Consider the following 10,655-nt stretch of genomic DNA (forward strand, 5'->3'; position numbering starts at 1 on the left):
CAATCTCCAGATGCTCACATGCTGGCCGAGGACCCAAATGATGACAAAGATGAAGTCAATGAATACTTCCCATCCTTGACAACAAGAACAGTTCTAAATGAACTGGACAGCTACTTGCAATCAACCGAAACCAGCCTTGTCAATGCATTCCAAAACCTGCCAATAATGAAGAAGATCTTCGTGAAGTACAAAACAGTCCCAGTCTGTTAAATAACAGATTTCTTTCTGTCTTCAGAGGCAGTATATATACATGAATTATGCTGTATTTTTTACCCCAATAAAACAATCCAACTTTAAAAACTACCTGGAATAATTAATAATTATAATAACATATTGAGGTTTAATTTTGTCTTTCTCCTGCCGTCACCATTACCGCTTTTTGTTTGAATGAAAGAGGGAGAGCTTGCTTGTTCTTGTTAAAGAGAGAGCCTGGATGATGTATTTCCACTTTTACATCAGTCCCATTTGAGAGGAGCTACTGTGATTGGTTTTCTTTTGTGAGGAACACAGCATGTGACCAATTGCATTTTAGAAAAGAAAAAAACACCAACAGCTGACTTCAAAGCTCAGTCGAAAAGTAACCACAACCTTCCTAGAAATGTAGTGGAGTCAAAAGTACAATATTTGTCTTTGAAATGTAGTGGAGTGAAAGTCAGAAGTTTCCAAAAACAAATACTCAAAAAATGTACTTAAGTACAGTACTCAAGTAAATGTACTTCACTACTGTCCACCACTGCTGGCACTTCACACGGGACTGTTTTGTCAACATGGGCCAGTACAAAGCTGGATTAGCTGGTAAACTGCTGCTGAAGGACGAGGCCTTTCTGACGTTACTTGGTCGTAATGAAGAGTCAGAAGAGCAAGCTGTAAGTCACAATTTATCAGTGTCCTGACTATGTTTATTTCGTCTAAGTAATCGGACAAAAGCGGTTGTCTGTGTAACATTATAGAGTGTGCATACAGGGAGCTAATGTAAAGTTTTCAAAACTGTGGCATGTGCACAATAACACAGATGTGCAACATGCAGTGAGATATGCTATGAAGTTTATTTTGTCTGAAAAAAAAATAGGTGCGGTGTTGTCCGTCTTCAAGATAATGTGACCATCCCCCCAATGTGTTACCTGCACGCATGCAAATTACAAGCTCTCCAATGTCTGGAGCTGCTAAAAGGATACTCCACCCCAGACTCATAATCCATTCAGTATGTACTCACTCCTATGCCAATGTGACGATGGGTGAAGATCTTCAGTTCACAAAACAATCCTGGAGTTTCAGCAGAAAACAGGGTTGCAGCTAGTGGCAGTGAATGGAGATCAAATGTAAATGTAAAAAAAAGAACACAAAACAAAGACAAAATGTCTCCATCCTGCTTGTGTGGTGTAATTCAAGTGTCCGTGAGCCGCAACATTAAAATTTAACCACAAAAGATGCCATTTACACCATGTTTTTAGCCAAAATGTCAACTGTAGCATGTAGCAGTTTGCTTGTAAACATGGCATCGATCTCGCGATATTTTCACACGTGTATACATTAAGAGATCTCGCGAGGTCAACGCCATGTTTACAAGCTACCTTTTACATGCTACAGTTGACATTTTGGCAACATTTACATCGGCATAGGGGTATACCAGAAAATGGCAGAGGTGGCCACTGAGAGGAAACACTCCTGTGGGAAACCTCCAAATGTCTGCCGCTATTTATTTTACTGGTGGATCCTTCATTAAGGTGGACAAGGTATTGGAGCAACTGTAGCGTGCACAAAAAAAACATGTAGTTTGTTTTATACTGAAATAGTTATACATGTTTATCTTCTATGTTTTCCAGATATTCAAAGCCATGAATGTCCAGATGTTTAAATTTGACACCTTCAGGAGGCATACCTGAAATCTTCTTGAACCCGCAATAAACCACAAATGGAAAAAGGATCAGCAGACTCTTTTTCAGACTCTGAAACAGGAAAGCAGTATCGCAGTGGGTGGAGATATGAGAGCAGACTCGCCAGGTGAGGAGTCATTCAATACCAAATGACTTGCTTTACTTTTTAGCATTGTGCTTGGTAATCGGTGATAACATAAAAGTGCAACTAATGTATTTGTTAATTCATTCTATTTATGTATAATTTTCTCATATATAAAAGGACACTCTGCAAAATTTGGCAGCTACACCCTGATGCACCTGGACAGCAACAACATAATCAACATCCAGCTTGTACAGGTAACCTTTCATTCATATGGACCGAGAGTCAACAAGATCTGTGTGCATTTCCTTTTTTCATAATGTAAACAAGTGCGTAAATATTTTTGCATCAACAGAGCAATGAGGTGAGTGGCAGTGTACATATGGAGAAAGAAGGACTGAAAAGGGGCCTTGATCATCTGGAAACAAACAATGTAAAAGTGCATTACATTGTGACTGACCGCCACACACAGGTGCAGAAACTTTTGAGGGAGCGTGGGGTCACCCAGTACTATGATGTTTGGCACCTTGAGAAAGGTAATTGCTAGAAACCTTTGTATAGTATTAATATTGCCTGAAACACATAACATTGATTCAAAGTTGTGCATATGTTTAAATATATTATACAATTCTATCTTGTCAGCCCTGTCCAAAAAGTTGCAAGCACTAGCAAAAAACAAGGACTGTGCAGTGTTGCTGAGGTGGTTGCCTGCAATTAAAAACCACATGTACTGGACCGCTGCGTCTTCAAAATCTGGACCAGAGAAGGCAGCAAAATGGAAGTCCATCATAAATCACATTCAGAATGTCCACTCACATGATGATCCACTGTACCCAAAGTGTCTTCATACTGACAAAGTCTCCACAGACCCCAGCAAGTGGTTTCAGCCATGTATGTATCAAGTATTTTGGACTTCATAATAACTCTTCTACAAAAACATGATGAAAATACTAAGAATATGCAATACCAACCAAATAGATGTTTCTGTTACAGAACAATTGTAATGAGAACTTTGACCAATACAAGCGTGTCTTTCAGATATTTCAAGTACACTGCCCCTGTACAAAGTTGAAAAAGTATTAGTCAACAAAAGAGTTCTCCGGGATGTGGAAAAACTCCGTCAAGACCATCAGGCTTCTTCACTTGAGTCTTTCCACAGTGTCATTTTGCACTTTGCACCAAATAATGTAACCAAATAATACATTGGAATGCTGTGCAGGTAATAATTTTGTTTGGGGCAATTAGCATTATCAGAGTTTATTGCATCTGCTAACTGTCATACAACAACAAGCCTCTGTTTTAGAATTTCATATTACTATAAACTTTTGTTTTCTCCTTCATTGGCCTTATAACATGCAGGTTTTTTTTTTACAGACGTCAATTACAGACTCAGGCTTTTTCCTTTTTTTAGGCTGTACCTAGCTGCCATGCATTTCAATGAAAATGCACAATGGGAACAAGCAACAACTTTGGAGGGCAAAGCTGTGTATAAGGTCACCTTCTAAAAGTATAAGAAGGGACAAGCGACAGCAAAGCCAGTTCAATCAGGAGAGACTAAGAGTAAAAGAAAATGGTTTATTGACACATGCATGAGATGAAACATGAGTCTTTGGCGGTTAGACCCCATTGAGGTGAAACAATAAGTGTAACAGCTCTGGGAAGTGAGACTCAGGTGCAGAGAACACACAGGAGGCAGAGTGAGGTTCAAATGAAAACCACTGTCTTTACTTAAGTCCAAAAAAAGGCAAACACAGGGAGTCCAAAAAGGCAAACAAAAACAGACAGGGAAAAAAAGGCACAAAACTATAATCCAATAAATAGGCGAAGTCCAAAAGGAAACATGAGGCCTATAACCACACCAAGCAGCTTCACAGACAATAGAGACAATCTGGCAGAGACATGTGGAGCTGGTGGGGGTATAAATGCACAGGGATGGCAAGGAGGGTAATCAGGGGCAGGTGAGTGAGTGGCCTCAGGTGCAGTTGATGAGGGGCGGGAAAACACAGGAAACTGAAAAGACACAAGAGGTAGTGTTAAAAAATAAAACAGGAAACATAATAAAACCCGGAATGTTACAATAAGCACATCTATAAATGGGGGTGATGAAGCTGTAAAGAAGAGAACCTCCCCGGGGTCTAGACACTGGTGGTGGTGGTGATGAGGTGCAAAGCAGAGACTGGTGAGGTGAAGTGGCTCCAGACTCCTGCTGCCTGGACCTGAAGACTGGAGGAGAGGGCTTCAGGGAGGATCGAGGTGAACATCTTGTGGCTACCTGGGTCCAATGACTGGAGGAGAGAGGGGTGGAGGAGGGTTGTGCGACTGACTGAATGACAACTGATGGAGCAAAGACAGAGGCAATTTAGTGTTTGGCACAGCAAATTGACTGGCTTCTGCGACCGTGGCAAAATCTGATTGGATGGTAAATACGAAGGTGAACGCCCACAAACAGATGATTATAAGGAATAGGAGGAGAGAGATGGAGTAAAGGAAGTTGTGAATGAAGGCAGCGTAATAGAAGGTCTTCCTGACTGAGCTTAAGCTGAGCTTCATTTCAATCAGGAGAGACTAAGAGTAAAAGAAAATGGTTTATTGACAGGTGCATGAGATGTGAAACATGAGTCTTTGGCAGTTAGACCCCATTGAGGTGAAACAATAAGCACATATATAAACGGGGGTGATGAAGCTGTAGTGAAACCCCCCCCCCCAAAAAAAATAAAAATAAAATAAAAATAAATAAATAAGAGAGGATACTCAGATTAAGTCATGCATCCTTACCTCAGCAGACAGTACAATTCTAATGAGATAAACCATAAGAGTTAGGCACGAAAATAAAAATGCAAAGCACAACAAGCTGAAAAGGAAATGGTAGTTAGCAATAAAGAAAAAAATACAATGGGCTGGGTGAAATAGATAACTAGGATCGTGCAAGCAGAGGTGAGAGAGCACAGCCAATGTGGGGTCTACCGCAATAGGCTGCATGCGAAGAAGGAAGTGGAGTTGACTAAAAGGAAAAAGCCTATCCTCCCCCAGAAAATGAAGGCAGCCACAGAATGGTTGAATGACCAGAGGGTTGGTAAAAGGAAAAGTATGCCTGAGGTGAGGAGTAGAAAATACTGATAGAATGAATAAAGGGTGATCTGGATAGGGTTGGAAGAAAGTCAGACCAACGAAAGAAATAAAGGTGTATGATCAAAAGAAATAGACGGAGATGCACAGTTGACCAGTTTTCCCTTTTTTTTTTTTTTTTTAGAAGAAAGACAGGATAGGGAGGCAATGCCGGCATTTGGCCTGGTCATTGGAAATAGACAGAGTTGCAGCATGGAGGTTTTTGCATGAGGTCCACTGACCAGTTTTCACTTTTTTTTTTTTTTGTTTTGTTTAGAAAGACAGGATAGGGAGGCAATGCTGGCTGAACGCCTGATTGAATAGATGAGAATGGAAAGGTACAGGGGACAAGAAATACACTGAAATTGCACAGAAGTGAAAATAGTGAAGATGTATACACCATGGATCATGCACCACCACCAGTTATATGTCGTTTAAACTGAAAATAAGAGTTCAGAAGTCTTTGATTAGCAACACAGCACTGATGTCTGGATGAATGTAGGACATGAAAGCAGAAGATGACCAGCAGCCTGGTTGTAGCAGGGATGAAGGAGAATGCCTTGATTTGCATAAGAGGTAGCTGAAGAGGCTGTCCTGAATTTGCTGCAGATACAAAACTCCATTATTAAACATTAACAAGAACCTTCTTGAAAGATAGCTGACTCATGTTTGATAAGGAATTCCCTGAAGTAGGAACAGTGGAGAGTGAGGCTAGTGATTGATCAAAAAAAATTTTTAATTGTTTTTTTTTATACGATACGACACGAAGCATGTACTACCGCATTAGAGTGTCAAGACTTGATGGTAGTGATGAACTGAAGCCAGATCTAACGTGATGACTATATTAGGGTAAATGATTGAGAAGGAGTAGAAAATTCTCTAGTTCGAAGAAGGCTATAAAATAGTAATGAATACTGCGTTGAGTCGATGTAGAGAGAAAATTGCATATTGAGAGCTATAACACCTACACAAATAGAGACTGTGAATGGACAGAGTGATCAGGTATACTAGGAGAAACTGAAACGCTCTTAATAACACTTAGCTGGGTTGAAAACGGACTGGGGAAGATCGTAACTTCTATATATACTGAAGCCGGCCATAACCCACAACGGGGTTTTGAGTTGGGGCTTGAGTGGGGACCTTGAGCAGGAACTGCTGGCATCTGGGCAAAGTCGTCGGAAGTCTGGAAATTGATGGGAGAGAGCATCAGCTAGAGAGTTGGAATGATCAGGCATATGAGTAGATATATCTCTTATTGCGCAGAGGAGTGATCGAAACTGGCAGAGGAGGGAGGCCGGTGGCTGCGACCACTGGCTTGAAAAGAAAACACCAACGGATAGACCCACATCCGTGAAAAAAAAAACAACAACTAAGAATCAGAGGACTGCATCAGCTCATATAGAGGGAGCGCCATTCAGTGAACTAGGAGGAAAGACACAATGCAGTTGGAGCGCAGCCTTCATCTAAAGAGATAAATCCTGCAGACTGGCACAGAGGACGCCATGTCCAGGAGCTAAATAGGAGTGACTCTGAGGATGACGTGCTGATGAAGTTGAGAGGCTCATGGAGGGAGTTTTGTTATGACAGCGCAGGAGGTATTTGGAAGTCATGACTGTAGTTCTCTAAAGGGAGGACTGGGACTCACACTGTTTGCACTTTACCTATCAACATATCATTCGCCGTATGGCTGCCAACTCTTGCACATATTTATGTTTATTAGGTTTATTTATTATTGTTATTATTACTTGTATTGTGTGTTTTTATCTTAACTATTTGCCGAGAACTATCAAACAAAATTCGTTATGTGTAAGCATAAGGACAATAAAGACACTTGAACTTGGAACTTCATCTCACGGAGTTACAGGTCCACTTGGGCTGCCAACAGCCGAGAAGACGCATGGCAAATATTGGAATCCCACCTGATGCCACAGATTCCACTGGATGAATGAATGGGCTGCTTTGAACGCATCAGTGATACCTGCTTAGAAAGTTAGCACCTGAGTCTGTCAACGGAGCGAGGTGTGGATGGCTGAATAATAATTATCCTTCCCTAAGTATCTTGTGCGGCTAGACTTTAAAGAGAAGTTCCTTCCATACAGATACAGAGGTTGCTGATTAGGCATGAGTAGAGTCAGTAGACTGCAGGGAAGAGAACAGGAATTGTCCACAGCACCTGGGATAGAGGAGCAGGGAGCAGAGATCAAGGTGCAGTGGAGGCCTCCTTCTCATCGCTGAGGAAGACTGGTTTCATGGTTCTTAGCGGCCATGAGCAGCATGGTGGGGGCCGACTGACGCTGAATCTTGCCCTGGATGAACACAGCACTTGTTCGGCCAACTCACGATTTGGGAGAGTGCATGCTGGCTGCAGGAGAAACGCTGATTCACGAATATGGGATAAAGAGAGCTCAGCCTTGTCTGGACACCATCAGAAGAGAGGGAGGAAGTTGGGACTGGAGCCCTCGAGGAAATCGAGATTGCTTGAATTGCTTGAGGCGCACCAAGCAGCTAATGGTGAGTAAAACATGAGCCAGTTGTGCGACTGACTGAATGACAACTGATGGAGCAAAGACAGAGGCGATTTAAAGTTTGGCAGCAGCAAATTGACTGGCTACTGCGACTGTGGCAAAATCTGATTGGATGGTAAATACGAAGGTGAACGCCCACAAACAGCTGATTAGAGGGAATAGGAGGAGAGAGATGGAGTAAAGGAAGTTGTAAATGAAGGCAGCGTAATAGGTCTTCCTGATTGAACTTACGCTGAGCTTCATTTAAAACAAAGCCAGCTTTCAGTGAGTACAAAACAAAACTTGAATAACAATTTTCAAGTACAGAAATGTAAAAATGCCAAAACTACAGTAAGATTATAAAATAACTAGGACACAACATTCACCATTTGGAGACAAAACAACAAAGTAAACAAAGTAAACATTTACCAGGAAATGTCAGTGATATGTCAGTGACCTGATGAGGCTGGTGTTGCAGGAAAGCCAAGTACACAGAGGAACTCAAAGAAATCCCCATCCCAGAGGATCTCATCACCAGGTCATCACCAGACATGTCTCTCGATTCAGTCAAGGGGAGGCCAGCGGAAGCCAACATAGCGGCCAGAGGGATCAGGAAACTCCTGGCGTATCTGGCACACAACACATGATGGGATGATGACCCTGACATGTCGACCCAAGTATCCCCAACACCAGCTTACAAAGCTGCGGTATGCAAGATGCCAGTAACATCTGAAGGACAAAGAAGAAGACCCTCATCATTAATTGCTCTTTTACTCTTTGGGCCCTATCTTACGCCCGGCGCAAAGCCATTGCTATTGCGTGATTTTGCTATCTTATGCCAGCGCAAGTGCCATTTTTGCCATGTGGGTAAGATAGCAAACGCACTTGCGCTGGGTCTGTGCCGCTGTGGGCGGGAGGTCTAAGCATGAAGGCAAAATGAAGACGTGGCCGGGCGCGTTTGCTATCTTGTGCTCAGCGCGAAGCACTTGTGCCTTAGGGCCATGGCTTATGCTGATCGAAAGCACAAGTGGAAAGCGCAAGGCGCAATGGATTTAATTTATTCAAAGCGTGTCCAAATCCTCCTTTGCCATCTTGTGCCTGGGGCGGGAGTGATATTTCGCCCTGCCCCGCCCTTTGCGCCACCAGGATACAGGATACACCTATCAAGTGTGCCCAAGTGCTCTCATTAATTCACAGGCGAGTTTAGGCCGAACATGCAATAAACCAATCAGAAAGTCAGCTCTCATCACCTTTTAAGAGGCAGGTGCGCCAGCAGCGCAAGCGGAGGCAGCATGACGGCGGATTTACCAGGAAGAAACAAAGAGAAAAGATTTTCAAAGCAAGGAGACAGATCTCCTGGTTCGAGAAGAGAATGTGCAAGAGCACGCAATGTATGGAGACAGCGTGACGTCTCCAAAACAGCTTCACGCTGAAATAGTTTACTTTACAGTAACGCCTGCAAAAACCAATACAATAAATATGAACTGCAAATGTCATGCAGATATGTAACTGGTTATGTTTTACACTGAAGCACCTTGAAATTGTGTTGTATTTTATCATTAATTATTATCATCATCATCATTATTGATTTTACTGGCTGAGGAGCGGGGAGAGAGATGGTGCAGTAGAGAGGGGAGGCGAACAGATCCAGTCCAGCCGTAAAGCTTCCCGGTGCCGCTGGCCCACCTGAGCCAGGTGGAGGAGCAGTTAAGCGGCGGTCCCGTGCTCCTTCTTCTTCTCCTCTCCCACCTAATCCTCATCTCCTCCTCCCATCCTCCCTCCTCTGTCCCGCTGTGAAACAAGTTGTTCTGTTCTAAGTTTGAAGTGCGCAAAATTATGCACAGATCTATCCAACCAGCTCTGATAGAAGCACACATAACTTTATTCTCTGTTGGGCTGGAGTCCTGTGGTCAAATATAGTGTTCTGTATATTTTGTATGTTATAGATCATAACTGTTCAATCATTGTTTTTCTGGATCATAACAAACAGGCAGACACAAACACTACAGCTGCTCCAGCTGTCATGCTGACACATCCGATAAAGACGATCTGACAGCTGTGATCCCGTCCTGTGAGCACTTTGTAGGTCTGTTTAGATTTATTAGGCTTTATAATTATAATTCTTATTCTCATTAGTGAGTTTATCTTTAAAGACACATGCGCACACGGCTGTTTAACATTGATGAAAAGTGTTCTGTGATTGTGGAGATGTATGTGCGCCTCAGCCAAGGGTGAGACACACGTGAACACTTTTAATTTCAATATTTACATTTTATTCCTGATAAAAAAAAAAATATGTTCGAATAACACTTGACTAATCCACACTCCTGTGTGAGGAAGAGAATGACCAAAACAAGAATGGACAGATAAGAGCCAAGGACAAACACGGGGCACAGAGACAGACAACCTGCATCTCTCCCCCTTCACCTGACCCTCTGCTCCACATCACCCAAGGCATTCAGAGGATGTCCCTGTCCCAGTCAAGGACCCAACAACCCCCCTCCTGCCCTCCACCACAACCACCACAGAGCCAGCGTCAATCCTCCCCACCACCACCGCAACCACCATGGAACCAGCATCAACCTTCCCCTCCTCCACCACGCTCACCAATCAAGCTCACGCTGAAGCTTAGTCAAACTGACAAACTCTTAAAAAGCAGCCCCAGACCCAATCACCCAGCTGCTTGTCAGAGATGAGACAGACCCCATGCCGCTTCCTTAAACATACCGGCAATCTTAAATAGCCGGTGGCATGGTCAAACACATCTTGAGATTGAAAAGTATCAGCCAGAGGCGTCTCCAAGGTCTGTCATTCCTGTTTTGACTAGCATCAGGAAAAACAATGTGTATTCAAAACGCACAGCTACGTTACCTAATCTGACTCCAGTTATGCGTCAGCCACAGACTGTGTCAGATAACAGCATTAGTACACTAAACTTTGCTTTATTAAATATCAGGTCTCTGGTTGGCAAGTCACTATTAATTAATGATTTTATTATCAACAAAAACCTTGATTTTATGTTTTTAACTGAAACTTGGTTAAATGAAAACAATAGCGCAGCAGTTCTTATTGAATCAGCCCCCCCAAACT

The 10,655-nt window shown here is 42.7% G+C and overlaps 1 pseudogene; it reads left to right on the forward strand.

Moving 5' to 3' along the window:
- Positions 1-767: 767 nt before the first annotated feature.
- LOC146318478 (uncharacterized) lies at positions 768-10,197 on the forward strand (annotated as a pseudogene).
- The last annotated feature ends 458 nt before the right edge of the window (positions 10,198-10,655 follow it).

The sequence above is a fragment of the Lutjanus erythropterus genome, chromosome 12 (assembly GCF_056507025.1).
Source record: "Lutjanus erythropterus isolate fLutEry1 chromosome 12, fLutEry1.hap2, whole genome shotgun sequence".
In the NCBI taxonomy this organism is placed as follows: domain Eukaryota; kingdom Metazoa; phylum Chordata; class Actinopteri; order Lutjaniformes; family Lutjanidae; genus Lutjanus; species Lutjanus erythropterus.